Source organism: Notamacropus eugenii, chromosome 5, assembly GCF_028372415.1.
Source record: "Notamacropus eugenii isolate mMacEug1 chromosome 5, mMacEug1.pri_v2, whole genome shotgun sequence".
Lineage (NCBI taxonomy): Eukaryota > Metazoa > Chordata > Mammalia > Diprotodontia > Macropodidae > Notamacropus > Notamacropus eugenii.
The window spans coordinates 196,468,578-196,483,049 of record NC_092876.1 but is presented as its reverse complement, the minus strand read 5'-3'; the positions used below and the strand labels follow the sequence as shown (position 1 = coordinate 196,483,049).

The 14,472-nt window shown below is 31.6% G+C and overlaps 1 protein-coding gene across 2 annotated transcripts in view; it reads right to left on the bottom strand.

Moving 5' to 3' along the window:
* Positions 1–14,472, bottom strand: part of PAN3 (poly(A) specific ribonuclease subunit PAN3) — a 143,204-nt gene that overhangs the window by 61,251 nt on the left and 67,481 nt on the right. The window lies entirely within an intron of this gene.

Below are 14,472 nucleotides of genomic sequence, written 5' to 3'. Positions count from 1 at the left end.
AAAGCAACTTTGATTATTCAGTGTGAAGAAGAAAGGGCTGAGAGATAATTTAATGAGTATGTTAACTACATTCCACTCACAATGTGACAGCTTTCCATTTCAACTATTCCCAGAACAGTAAAGAAGGCTTTAAGTTACTAAATTAAGGACCTTTATTAAATCAATGCCTGATCATGAATTGGTAATGGGTACCTAAAAGGAGGTTATAAAATCTCCTGTCAAGATTTAAGCAGATTTCAATTTCTATAACACAGATTAAAACTGGTCCTGAAGTCTGAGAAAAGAAACCAATGATGACAGATGATCATAGCCTTCTTTCAACAAAACACTCAACAAACACTGATTAAATACCTACTATGTGTGCACAATGTTCTATGAAGCAGAAGAAAAATAGGACATGTACCTGACCTCATAGCATTTGTGGCTAACTAGTGAATATATTACCACATGAATTTTAAGTAGATAGCAATATATCCACAGCATAAAATGCAATGTAGCTAAAAGAGCAAAAACTCAAAGAACAACATCTTTGCCTTTCTCTATTTACAGAAACAAATGGAAATTTGTGGTCTATTTTTGTCCTATATTTAGAAATATTTGGAATAAGTCCTTCCCCCTTCTCCTCTAAAAAGAATTCACATTTATAAAATGTCTTGATTCTCACAAGCACCCTGTGAGGTAGGTGATATTATTATCCCCCTTTTACAGAGAAGGAAACTGAGGCTCAGAGGTTAAGTGACTTGCTCAGAATCACACAGCAAGTAAGTGTGAGAGAAGGAATTCAAACTCAAGTCATCTTGACTATAATAAGTCCAATGCTCTATCTCCATTATGCCATCTACACATGCCTATGCTATGGCTCTCTAGAATGTATAAAGTATGTGAGTAAGGTAAGAGTAACCATTGTTACTGAGGAATTAACATATCCTATATTTTTTAATAAAAGTTTGAGTTATAACCCTTCCCATTTATTATTTAAACCCAAAATCAGATGAATTCTGTTTAGAAGCTTTTAAATGACAAAGGGTGATATACAGGAATAGTACTCTTTGAAATATCCGTATCAAAAATTAAAATCCAAGACCATATTAATGCTAGAAAGTCAGAATTAAGCAAAGTGGTTTATACAGCAAAATTTAAAATAGAATGTTAGTAAAAATACCACATTTAAACATTCTTAGTTTTTGTTTAAATATATGTAATTCTATTAAAACAAATCAAGTCTCAACATGTGCTTAAAAATCTCTCAACACAGATGTCCATAGATTTTTTTAAAGTATTCAATTAAGAGTGAAGGAATTTATTCATCCATTTCCTTACAAATGTTTCTTCAACACTGTATTAAAATATATGCTGGTTGATGTTATCAAAATAACATTTTTATCAAAATAAAATTTTAAGAACTTTCAAACCAAATTTAAATTTGAAAGCAAATCTGTCACTTTAATAAATATTTAAAAGATGCTGAAATTCTCATTTTACATTTCACAATCAAGGGTAATTAAACTCCAGTGAAGAAACTAAAGGAAAATGACAATTAGAATCCTTTTATAAAGTTTAAGATAGAAACAATCTCTCATCAAGGAGATTATATGCATGCACATATCAGCAAGAATCTGATGGACTAAAACTATAAGTTCAATTTTCATTTTTTTTATGATGGAGTGAATTAAGCCCTCATCCACAAAGTTTTGTTATATGCTAAAGCATCTCCAAATATATCACTAAATGTGCTATGAAATATTGAAAACTCATGAAAAATATGCCACTATGGGATGTTTAGAGGCAAGTAGTGGGACTAGGGGAGGTATATAAAAATTCAATGACAAGTAACATATAACCTAACAAATTACAACCTTTCTGGGCATCTATTTAAATATCTAAAAGTAAGGAATCAAAATGTCAACCTACTTCAAAATGGTGGCAAGAAATGCCTAGTAATGAGTATTTATAATGACAGTGATTACAGATCCCTTTGCTAAGGTAAAAAGGAATAATGTAGTATTAAGAGATGGAATATTCACTGAATATTCTCTTTCAATATTAGAACATTCAAAACCAGGCTACATTCTTTGTCTCACTTTTTACATTAAAATTATTTTAAAACATAACAAATCTTTTGATAAAAGCTTTTAATTAGGCTAAAAAATAGGCCTTTCTAACTTTATTCTTGTTTTATCAAGTCCAACTGTGCAGTGTCATATTGTCATTCTCCAAATCACACCAATGGACTGGAAGCTATAAAACAATAATATAACAAAGCTCCTTCATATTACATGTCTACTGATTTAAAGAAAAAAAGCTTCCATTCTCCATACATTTTTTTTTCAAGTTTCATAGAGATATAATTTGAAATTTTATTTGATACATGTATGATTCCTCCTATCATTTTCAAATTAATTTTTATTAAGTTTCAATGAAATTTTAAATAATAACTTTTACCCAAAATTACAATCAAAAAGGAAAAACAAAAGAAATCTTTATGCCACTTACTTATAAATAAAGAGAGCCTTATGCTCAATCCAGAAACATGGAAAGGAAAACAATTACATTAAGTTCTTAACACACGCAAATACAAATACATATATATAGAACATATACATATATATAACATACATATATATATATATATACATATATATCTCTCAGCAGTTTTAATGGCTATCAAAATAAAACTCTCCATGAAATCTATCTCATAGCTTTGTATTTACTCCAAACTTGAGAAGCTTCAGATTGTCATATGAAAGATGTTCCACCTGGAGGTAAAATAAAATCAAATGATAAGCTATTACTAAAATAACACATTTCATCAAATAAGAGAAAAGAAACTTTTTTAAAGATGTCAGAGGCGCCTCCCCCCCCCAAAAAGGTCAGAGGCCAAAAGGAATAAATTCTGTTCTCACTAATGTTTTAGCTTCCCCAAACTGAGTTACACTCCATGGGAACACATTCTATTGCTAATCCTACGATTTCATCTACATCTAACCAAAGTCCAGCATCCCAAGATAAACCTGGATCTACAGAAAAGTAGAGTAAGAGAGACCTACATCCTAGTTTTTAAATCTACTTTATACAAACAATTAATTAGATAGAACCCTACAACATATTTCTATGTAGATGAAAAACTGAGAGCAAAAAATTAATGAAAAATTCACAAATAAAACACGTGTTTCTTTTTTAGAACTATATTGTTACATTCACAAACTGTTAACAAATATCCAAATGTTCAGAACCAATCTACATATACAACATCTATCTCATTTACCTAAATTTTCTTAAGTTAGGTATAACTCATTCTTATACTTCAGCTTACAAATCCTCCGTCAAAAGTGACTAACTTTATGCTACTGCTGGTTTCACCCCAATTTTCTGAGAGTCTAGGCAAGTTACCTATATACTACTGTTACAAATTTATCATTATATAAAAACAGATAAATTTCATATATGGAATGTTGCCAGGATTAATGAAAATGATCCAAGTTCTATAAAATACAAATCATTACAAAGGATTTTCTAGGATCATTACCAACAACTTCATTCACATAACAGAGGCAGTTTTGTTGTTCTTAATCAAATGGTGTTCAAATCCAAATTCTGCAATTCCTTGTATGATTGTGAGCAAATCATAACCTTGCTGAGCCTCAGTTTTCTCATTAGTAAAATGGGAATAAACAAAACTTATACCTCCTACCTCACAAAATTATTATGAAGCATTAAAGCCCTACAAATCTGTAATCTATCATAACACCAACCAACATTATCTGAATTTTATCAATAATATGGTGTACAATAGCATGTGCTATCAAAACTTGCTCAATCTTTCAATTAGACCTAATACTTTTCCTCATCTTGAATTTAGTCTTCGCTGGTTTTACGCAAGACTCTTGTTTTGCCCAACTCTATCTCAGGTTCCTTTCACACATGGAAGTACAGTAGAGCTAACACACTTCTTAATCATCTCACCTAGATTACTGTTCTTTATTGCTAGGTCAGTTTTTCATATAGTGTAAAATCTAAACGATTCTGACATTTTATCTGCTTGCCTGTGGGAGGCGACCTGCACTTTGGTAACTATTTTATTAGGAAGGAGCAATATAGTAGGAGCAGTTTCTCTCTTACTAAACTCTGCCTTGTGGCAGAAGTTATGTGAACATTGCTAGCTTGTTTCAGTACAGAGGACCTTGTTCACACAACACAACTATTTAACACTAGAGATGAATAAGATGCCATCATTTAACAATCAATAATAGGATTATTTGTTTTAGTCTAACAAGACATACTACTGAGATTAAAAATCAGTCATTTGTCCTTCCAAGATAAGAATACATTTTGCTCACAACTTATATAGCTGTGGTAGTATTTTTCTTTTACAAAAAGCATTAGGTTGCAGTAGAAAGAGCATAGGACTTGGAAGTCAAAAGAGATGTGATTTTGCATTCTTCCTCTACCACTTTGTCAGTCATCATGAACAAGTCACTTAAGTAGTAGCAAAAATTGCCTTCATCTATAAAGTGCAAGCCATGGTGCTCATAGTACTTACCTCACAGAGCTGTTATTAGGATCAAATGAGCTAAAATTTCTAAAAAGAGATATTGGGAAGCCTTAAGGTGCTATATAAATGTTATCTATCATCATTATTTAACTCATGTTAAGAAAATCTGACATAAATTTTTAATCTTATTTTCTGAAAAGGTAAAGTGAATAGTTATGGATTAGATTATTTTTCCTACTGTTTCCTTCTGGATTTTTAATTTTAATATTCACTTTCAGAAGCATCATATCATGATCAACAAGTTACCCATGCTCATTTAATTGCTTCCCATGACTTTATAATGTGACTTATACAAATTTAAAATTAAATGTATCTTAAAGTATTTATAGTTAATTCCTAAAGCATTATTAATTCTGACATTATGGAGCTCAAAAAGTTAAGCAGGTATAATGACTAAGCAAACATCTGAAAAGCTATTAGGCACTGTAATAACTGCTCTGAACTACTACTAGAAATTTAATTCAATCCCAAAGAAAATTCCAGCTAATAGCTTTGCTTGAAATGTAAATGTAGTACCACCTAGTACACTAACTTATCATTTATTTAAAGGTTCATTATATGGTAACCTCAATTATTTGAAAGTCAAGAATTAGAGAGGAAAAAGACTAAGTAAACAAGCTCATGTCACATAATTCATGTACTAAATTTCATAAATCTTACTAACAGCATTCTAAGTTTGCTTACTCTTATTTTGAAAAATTCCAATAAGCTTAGCTATCTGTTTTTTGAGCCCTGCTACAGACTAGAAACAGTAATGCTGAGTGAAAGGCAAACTGAAAGTTTAAAAAAGGGACAGCCAACAGTAAATGAAGAAACACACACACACACGCACACACACACACACACACACAAAACATCAAAAATAAAAGAGATATCACTTTGAGGCTTCATATTGTGAAGAAAAAGAGTACTACACAACTCAAAAGATCCTTGGAAATTGTTAACAGAAAACTGTAATATTTTATATTCATGTTACCTCAAATTATCTCCCCCAAATTAAATTCGTATCAGAATATTCCAAATGTCATACATTTGAGGAATACTTCTCATGCAAAAACAGTTTAAAATGAAAAAAAATTTTTAACGCTTAGTGGGAATGGGGGAATGAATCTTGGTTATTTGGACAATTCAATTATGTAGAAAACCTCATTTTCCTCAATGTTATATAAAACACTAAATCACCAAATTTCTATTATAAAGGACCTTCAGCTGCCATCTAGTTCAACCCTTTGAAAAAGAATCCCTACTACGACATACCTGAGAAATAGTCATCCAGCCTTTGCTTGAAGCGCTCCAATGAGGGGGCCACAACCTTTTGGGTGGCCAATTCCATTTTTAGACAACTCTACAACTGTCAGGATGGCTTCTTTTGTTTGTTTTGGTTTGGCTTTTTTTTTTTCCTAACACCAAGCCTAAATTTTCTTCCTTGTCATTTCCACCCACTGCTCCTAGTTCTACCCTCTGGAATTACATTTTTAAAAAAATAATAATAAATGTTCTAAGGAAGCATCTATATTACTATACTGAGCAGAGCATTTGAAGCTGTTTCTTGCAATTTTTGAAGCAAACAAAAACAACTTAATTTCTTGGAGAGTTAAAAACTGTGTGTGAGAAATATAGATATGTAAGGTGAACTGAACATGATTTTCTCAACTATGTTAAATCCCAAACTCCATTAATACGCACCATATGAAGCTGAGCTGTAGTAGAATTATATTATTTGACTCAAGCACACACCATCCCTAGAAAGGAAGGAAGGTGGAATTCATCAGCCTAGCTGTTAACATCATGAAGCTAATTATGATTTTAAAATCACTGTGGTGTCTATGATATTCTCTAGCCTCAATGTGCCTACAAGATTGCTGCACTGTATTCAGCAATAAAGTCTAAAAGTCTGTACCAGATCTCTTGAATTTGAACGCACTTAATTCTTCAACATACCCTGAAAGATACATGGAAAATCTGAATGTAATATTTTAAAATACCAATTAAAATGTCAATCATAGAAAAGAATAATTCAGTAGGGTAATAAAAATGTTGAAGACTATAGACAGACTGATGCTTAATTCTAGTTTTCTACAAGCCCCTTTGGGGAGAAGTTCACATCCTTGCTGAATGTGCTGAAGCTGTCACAGTCACTCCTCTGCAACTTGTCCCCTTCCATAAAGCTCCATGTTCAAGGAGCCTCAGAAACCAAATAAGAAAAATGAGAACTGAAAAAGAAGAAGAGAGAGAGAAAAGTCCCTTACCCATCTCAGGGGCAATGCTGCTGAACTGTTCTGAAAAAGGATCAAAGGAACATTTTTTAAAATAGCTTTAAGGAAGATTTTAACCCTGATGGTCACAAAACTGAGCATAGCATCTTGTATATAACATAGTAACAGTTTTATAAAATGTCTACTAAGTGACTGGTCCTCACTTCCAAAGTGGTTAGTTTATCTTTATTCCATCCTAACCAGCCTTCATTCCATAAATAACTACCAATACCTAGAGAAGAAAAGTGTAGTATTTAATACTCAGAAGGCACCCTACAGATCATCCCATCCAAATTCTTCAGATTACAAGTTTCCTCAATTTCCTGAAATTTTCAGTTAAGGAAGAACAATTGTGCATGAAGCAGTAATTGCTTCAGTTCCACAATCCTTGTTTCTGAAATGTCACAACCACAATCTCCAGTAACTACCATCTGAGATGGAGATATAGGCTTCAGGTACATGCAAAGTAATTTCTTCTCACAAAAAATTTGGGGATACCTAACCTTAGTCTCTGATTACTACTAAAAGTGAAACAGCAATCCTAAAAATAATCTCAAAAGTCTTACAATGATTCCATAAAATACACCAATGGAAAGCCAAGTTATTACAAAAAGAGTCATAAAGTTTTTGATATTCACATGTATTTTAAGAGGTATAACAATGTGTATAAATAACCTGTAAATAACCCAATCTCAACAACCAAGAGAGAAAAAAAAAGCAAAAACAAAAAAACACAACTGCAGGTCCTGATGGCTTAACAGGAGAACAACAACTTTTAAAGAATTAAGTACTTCACAAATTATTCTGAAAAACTGAGAATCCACCCTACCAGAATCCTTTTATGAGACAAATATAGTTCATATACTTAAACCAGAAAAAGGTAAAACAGAAGGAAATCTATAGACTAATATAATTAATATTTATCCAAAACTTTTAACAAAATGCTGTCAGATTACAACAATTTATTCACAAACTCATTCATTATGACCAAGTGGAATTTTTACCAAGGACACAAGGATGGTTCAGCATTAGAAAAATAACTGACACAATTAATTATATTAAAAACCAAAACATCCAAAATCATGATTATCTCTACAGGCATAAAAAGCCTTTGAAAAAGTAAGGCATTCATTTATGCTAAAAACTCTATAAAGCACAGAGGGACATTTTATTAATATCACAAAAAGCAACTATTCAAAACCAAGTATTATATCCAAAGGAGGGGAGGAATATTATAACCTTTTCTAATAAATCAGAAAGTGAAGTACAAATGGCCATTCCCCCATTAGTTCTGTAAGTGCTAGCAATACCAATTAGACAAAAGAAATTAAAAACAAAATAATAAAAGGAGGTAAAACTATCATTATTCATTATATGATGCTGTATCTGGAAAATCCTTAGGGAATCAGAAGACACTAATTGAGGCAATTAGAAGCTTTGGTAAAGTTGCAGGCTACACAATAAACCTGCAAAAATCAGGAGTCTTTCTATATAATAATAACAAAATCCAAGAAGCAAGGATAGAAAAGGAAATTCCATTTCAGAAAAACTAAAACTTTCATAAAATATCTGGGGGAATCAACCTCCTGAAAGCACATAAAAGACATGTATAGATCCAATTAAAGAAATAAAGAACTTAAATAGCTGGAAGAGCATTTATTAATTATGGTTAGGCCACGCCAATATAATAAAAATGATACTACCAAAATTAATTTACACTTTTAAAGCTATAACAATCAAACTACCAAGAGGATACTTTATAGAACTTGATAAAACAATAATCAAATCCATGAGGGGGGTAGGGAAGAGAAGATATAGAATATTAAGGCAAATGATAAAAACAGGTAGGGACTTAGAAGGAATAGCACTTTCAGATAGCAAAATCTATTACAAAACCAAAACAGTTAAAAATTAGACAGATCAATGGAAAAGACTATACAAAGGAGAATCAAAAACAATAGAATGTTTCATAAAGTAGAAAAACAAATTACCTAGGGAAAACTCCTTATTTGTTTAAAAACTGCAGGAAAAAGAAGTAGTCTGGCAGAAATTAGCCTTAAACCAATAGCTTATACCACACAATAGGATACATTCTAAATGGATACATAACCTAAATTTGAAAAAAATCATACTATAAAAAATTGGAAAAGGTCATATACCTCTCACAATTATGAGTAAAAGATGTATTCTTAAGCAAATGGGAGATAGACGTAATTACAAAGGATAAAATAGATAACTTCAGTTACATGAATTTCAAAAGCTTCTGCACTGACAAAATTAATGCATACAGGATAAGAAAGGAAGTGGTCAAATAAAAAAAACTTTGTATCAAATTTTACTGATAAGTGTTCTATATCTAAGATATGTAAACAATTAATAAATATATATATAATATTAACAGCCATTCTGCAAAAGAAAAATAGTCAAAAGAGATGAATAAACAGCTCAAGTATAACAAAGAATTTATAACCACATGAAAGAATGCTTCGAATCACTAATAATGAGAAAAGCAAATCAAAACAACTCTGAGTTTTCACCTCACACCTTGCCAATTGGCAAAGATGACAAAAAAATGGCAATACTCAATATCAGAAGGGTTGTGGAATGATAGGCACATTAATATAATTGTTGGTGGAGCTATTAAATGGTCAGCCATTTTGGAAAGCAACTTGCAAAAGTTACTAAAATGGACATACCTTTTGAACCAGACACTCCATTACTGGACTTATAACCAGAGGAAACCACTGATAAGAAAGAAATCCCATATATATATATATACCAAAATATTTATTAGCAGCACTTTTGGTGATAGCAAAGAATTGGAAACAAAGTACATGACTTTCATCTGGGTAATGGCTAAACAATCTGTAGTACATGATGCAATGGAATGTTACAATGCTAAAAGAAATTACGTACGTGATGAATAACAGAGTACAGGAAAAACTAAATAAACTGATACTGAATGAAGTCATCAGGGCCAAAAAAACCAATATACAAAATAACATCAATAATGTGAATGGAAAGAACAAAAACAAACAAGCAAAAAAAATCAAAAGCTAATATGATAAAATTATAAAGAACAAGAATGATTCAAATAAAGAGTTCTGAGAGGACACTCTCAAACCACCTCCTTCATGAATATTATACATTGCACGTTTTTTGGATTTCTTCAATGTACTGATCAGTTGTGCTGCCTTTCTTCCCTCTTCTTTTTCTCTCTGTTTTTTGTCTTCAAAAAATAGTATTTGCAATATGAAATAGCTCTCTAAGTGGAAGACAGGACAGGATACTGGGGCTAACTATGACAACATGAAAAAAGATACCAACAAAAACCTGTTTAAAAAAAATACTTTGTCCTGTGTTAAGAGATATGTTTACTATCTTACTTAAAAATTATAGTACTTTCAAAGTTAAGCCACACCTCTGATACATTTTGACTGTGAATCAAACCACTTTATCTTCAGGACTTTCTGAAACATACTAAGAATATAAACTGCAAAGAAGGTGCCAACTTATACTGGGAGAGGAGTTACTTATCAGGAGTTCCTCATACTAATGAAATCACAGGTTCAGTAAAAAAAAAAAAAGTCCCTAAAAAATAAAAGCTACCACACATCGCAATTTAAAGCTGTCTTCGGCCATTAAATATGCTATTTCTTCAAGAATGGATTTAAATTGACTAATCAACCAAACAAATACTTACTGAACATCTTTTACATGTCCAGATACATATAGATGCTACAATGGACACATAGACATATAAAAGGTTCTTGTCCACAAGGAGTCTAACAAGGGATATGACTGACTTACAACAAAAGAATAATAACACACTAAACAACCTAATTCTGAAAATATGTACAAAAGCAATTCAAGGAAGATTAATGCAGGCTGGAAAGATTCTCAGGGAGAAATAGGTCCCTGAAATATGTTATGTGATATGATATATGACAAATCTGCAAGAAAATTTACATCTATTAACCTTATAATATAAGAAATATATTTTACAATTCAATCTGTCAAAATATGGTTAACAATTTTAGAATTACACAAGTATTTTTTTTAAAACTAAGAATTGTTAGACAATTTGGTGAAACATCGATTGAGTCAAGATTATCTGCAAAGAACAGAAGAACGATGTGGAATGTTTTTCTAAATCATCTCTGGCTCTTAAATACTCACAAAGGGTCGAAGATGAAGAGCTGGAAGGGAATTCAAGTCATCTAGTCCAGCCACATTATTTTACAAATGGAGAAAATGTAGCATTCATGTATACCCTACATAAAAATGGCACAGCCAACAATGACTAAAGGATAATATCACTAATATATAAAAATGATGTAGAACTACCATAGTGTCTAAAAACCCCACTACAAACCAGCCCAAGTAAAGTTCACAAGCATTTATTAAGTCTATTAACTATGTACCAGACACTGTAGATACAAATAAAAACCCTAGTACCTGCTCTCAAGAAGCTAACAGTATAAAAGAGGAAACAATGTGCAAACAACTAGGAATAAACAATATGTATATATGAATGATAAACTGGAAGTAATCTCAGAGGGAAGATCCTAGCATTAGGAGGCACGCAAGGCTTCTTGCAGAAGGTAGAGTTGTAGCTGAAACTTGAAGGAAGCCAGGAAACAGAGATGAGAAGAGAGTGAGAGATCCAAGAAAAGGGGACTCCAAGATACACATACACGACAGTCAAATGTAAACTCTTAGCAGAATTAACTCCCCTGGAATCAAATTGTTTATCATCACGATGAATGACTGCATAGGCATAATCATTCCTTCTCTGGAACAAAATATCCTCTGTTAAGGGTATCTTGTTTTTGTGGAGACAATTAATGATATTAGGTGGGGCATGCCTGGAATTAGCTATATACTCATATACTCACCACCTTCTAGTTGTTAATTATCTAATAAAAGGGTCCCTGGGTTCTTATTTGTTAGACTACTCATCTTGGCTACAGCCAAAGAATCTTGATCCAGAAACACTGTCCTATGGTTTTAATTTATTCAGTATTAATGCATGGATCATCCAGATGATGATGATCAAGAACTCACTGCATTAGATGCAATTTTTTTTAAAAATCTCATCCATGTTATTACCTCCTTTGGATTTCCACAACAAAGGCAAAGTCTTTACTGTTCTGGTGGTTCACTTTTTTTTTTAAAGTCTTTTGATGCTTGTTCTCTATATTAATTAAAATTCTACTGAACTATAATTTGTGTTATTTCTATGTTATAACCTAATAATATTTCAAAATACCACCTCAAAATGAAAATGCCTATTTCTATTACATAATTTTGGATACTTTATGGCAATCATTAGTACAGTTATCTTTCTAATGCCCACTACCAAAATAAAAATATCCTTATAAAAGAAAATCTAATTGAAAAAGAAAAAGCCAACTAACTTTCATAATTAAGTCCTCCTTCCGTTGTACAAAAAAAGAACAATACAATTGTGCTTGTGTACTTGGGATAGTCGTGCCTCTATTTCTAAAACTCTAGTATTCTTTTCCTGAAGACCAAGTAACAGCTCACATTCATAGAGTACATTAATGTTTAAGGTATTTTTTCCTCACAAAAGCCCTATGAAATAGTTAGTACAAGTATTATTTGCTCTACTTCACAACTGAGTAAACAAAGTATGAAAGGAATTGTGATGTGCCTAAAGTCATGTAACTAGTAAGTGTCACTGAACCCAGAAAAAAGTCAAGGAAAATATCTAAATATGACAAGATTTGAAGATATGTATACAATAATAGCCATGTGCCTCTAAAAGAAAATTAATTTGATTATATGAATTTTGTTCAGCAGGCTTTAAAACAATCTCTCAGCGTTGTCCTTTTCTAGCCATAAAATAATAAATATAATAATTACATTTCAGTAAAATAATTCTGCTGTTTCTTTTGAGAATAACTCAAACTTTAATCAGTCCAATGATTTCTTGTTTTAAAAAAGGCAGAAAACAAAAGGATAGGTAATAAAAAGTGGCACATCCTGTTCATATATTCAATTTTAAAGGGCCTTTAATTTGCTAGAAATTAACTCAAAATCAAAGCATATAGGTTATCCAACTTTTACTTCCTTACATTTAACCTTAGAAAACAAGCACATGAACAAAAAAGGTTTTTTTAAATAATGGAAAAATTAAAATCCCTAATTTAGACTTTAACAAAGCAACTCAAAAAAGTGAACATTAAAAGAAAATTCCCCGTGCTCCGATTCTTGGTATATGTCACTAAATTATTTTACTTCTTACTGAATTAGTGAAAGGTTAAATTCAATTGTATATTTTTCATACTATTGCAAAATAAATCAGATGAAAAGGCACTGTTTTAGTTTATATGAAGGTGAATCAAAAAGCCCAACTTTTAAAGACATATAATGAATATGACAAGTTTCAATACATTTTGAAAGAGAAAACAAAGGTTTGTAATGAAAAGATGAATGAACAAGCTGTGAATGAATTTCAGACAACTGAAAATCATCAGTTAGAAGACTGAAGAATGCCAAGGACAGAAAAGTGTTAATCTCTAGCAAAGTGGGTTGAAGTGTCAAAACTGAGTAAAGAATCAATTTTTTTTTAAATGCACTAAACTGCATCTTCTGCATAGACCTGATCTTGCACCTTCAAATCACCACCGTTTCCATGCCCTGAAAGATAACATTTGTGAGTGAAGATTTTAAGTCGATGACAAAACTATTTAATGAAAGTGTAGCTTTTGGAAACAGGATAAAATCTGCCCTTATTTTCAGATAAGCCGTTTAGGAAATAATGTGATACTCATTCAATTTAAACCTTTTCTTTGCATTTTTGTGTGCAAGGCACTAAGGTTAATACAAAGATAACTAGAAAGCTATTGCTTCCCTAAAGGAGCTTACACGGGGGGGGGGGGTGGGTGAGGAGATGTACACAAATAAATACAAAGTTGCATGTAAAATGAATTAAAGATACAAAGTGCTATTAAGAGTTTATATTTGTTATATTAATAACTTTGGGGAAATATCAATTTAATTTATTATAATGTAAAAGGAGAAAAATCTTAATGTGATTCTTGTAACTGTCCATGTTCATGAAAAACTGCTTTTTTAAGGCAGTACTTAGTTATTTATATTGGTCTATCTCAAATGGTTCTAAAGTATAATCTTTGTCCATTCATGGAAAGTGTCAACATACTAAATTTAGATTCACCTATGACAACTATACCTTTCACCCACAACTTTAAATGTCAATTTTGAATTGGATCCACTAAAATATATTCCTAACATCAAACAGAGAGGTTAGGTAGATAACAAAGCAACGACATCTCTTCAAACTAGAAGATACTTTTATTAACACAGTATCTTCTTCAACATTTTCACCTAAATATTCAAAAGGAAGTAATTCTATAAACAATGCACAGCTGTTTCTTAATAACAAATAACAGATCAGTTTCTGTGGCTAGGAAAGTTGAAAACTGGTTTTCAGTCCCCAACCTCCAAACTTCACTTCCCTCTCCCCAAAAGACACTGACCAAAGAAAGCTTAAAATCTGAGCTCAGGACCACTGTGTGTTCCTTATAACTGAAAAGTGATAAACATATCAATATCCATTTCAAAGAAGTCAGTGCCAACTGCTATTCTTAGATATATTATACATGACTAATAATATTC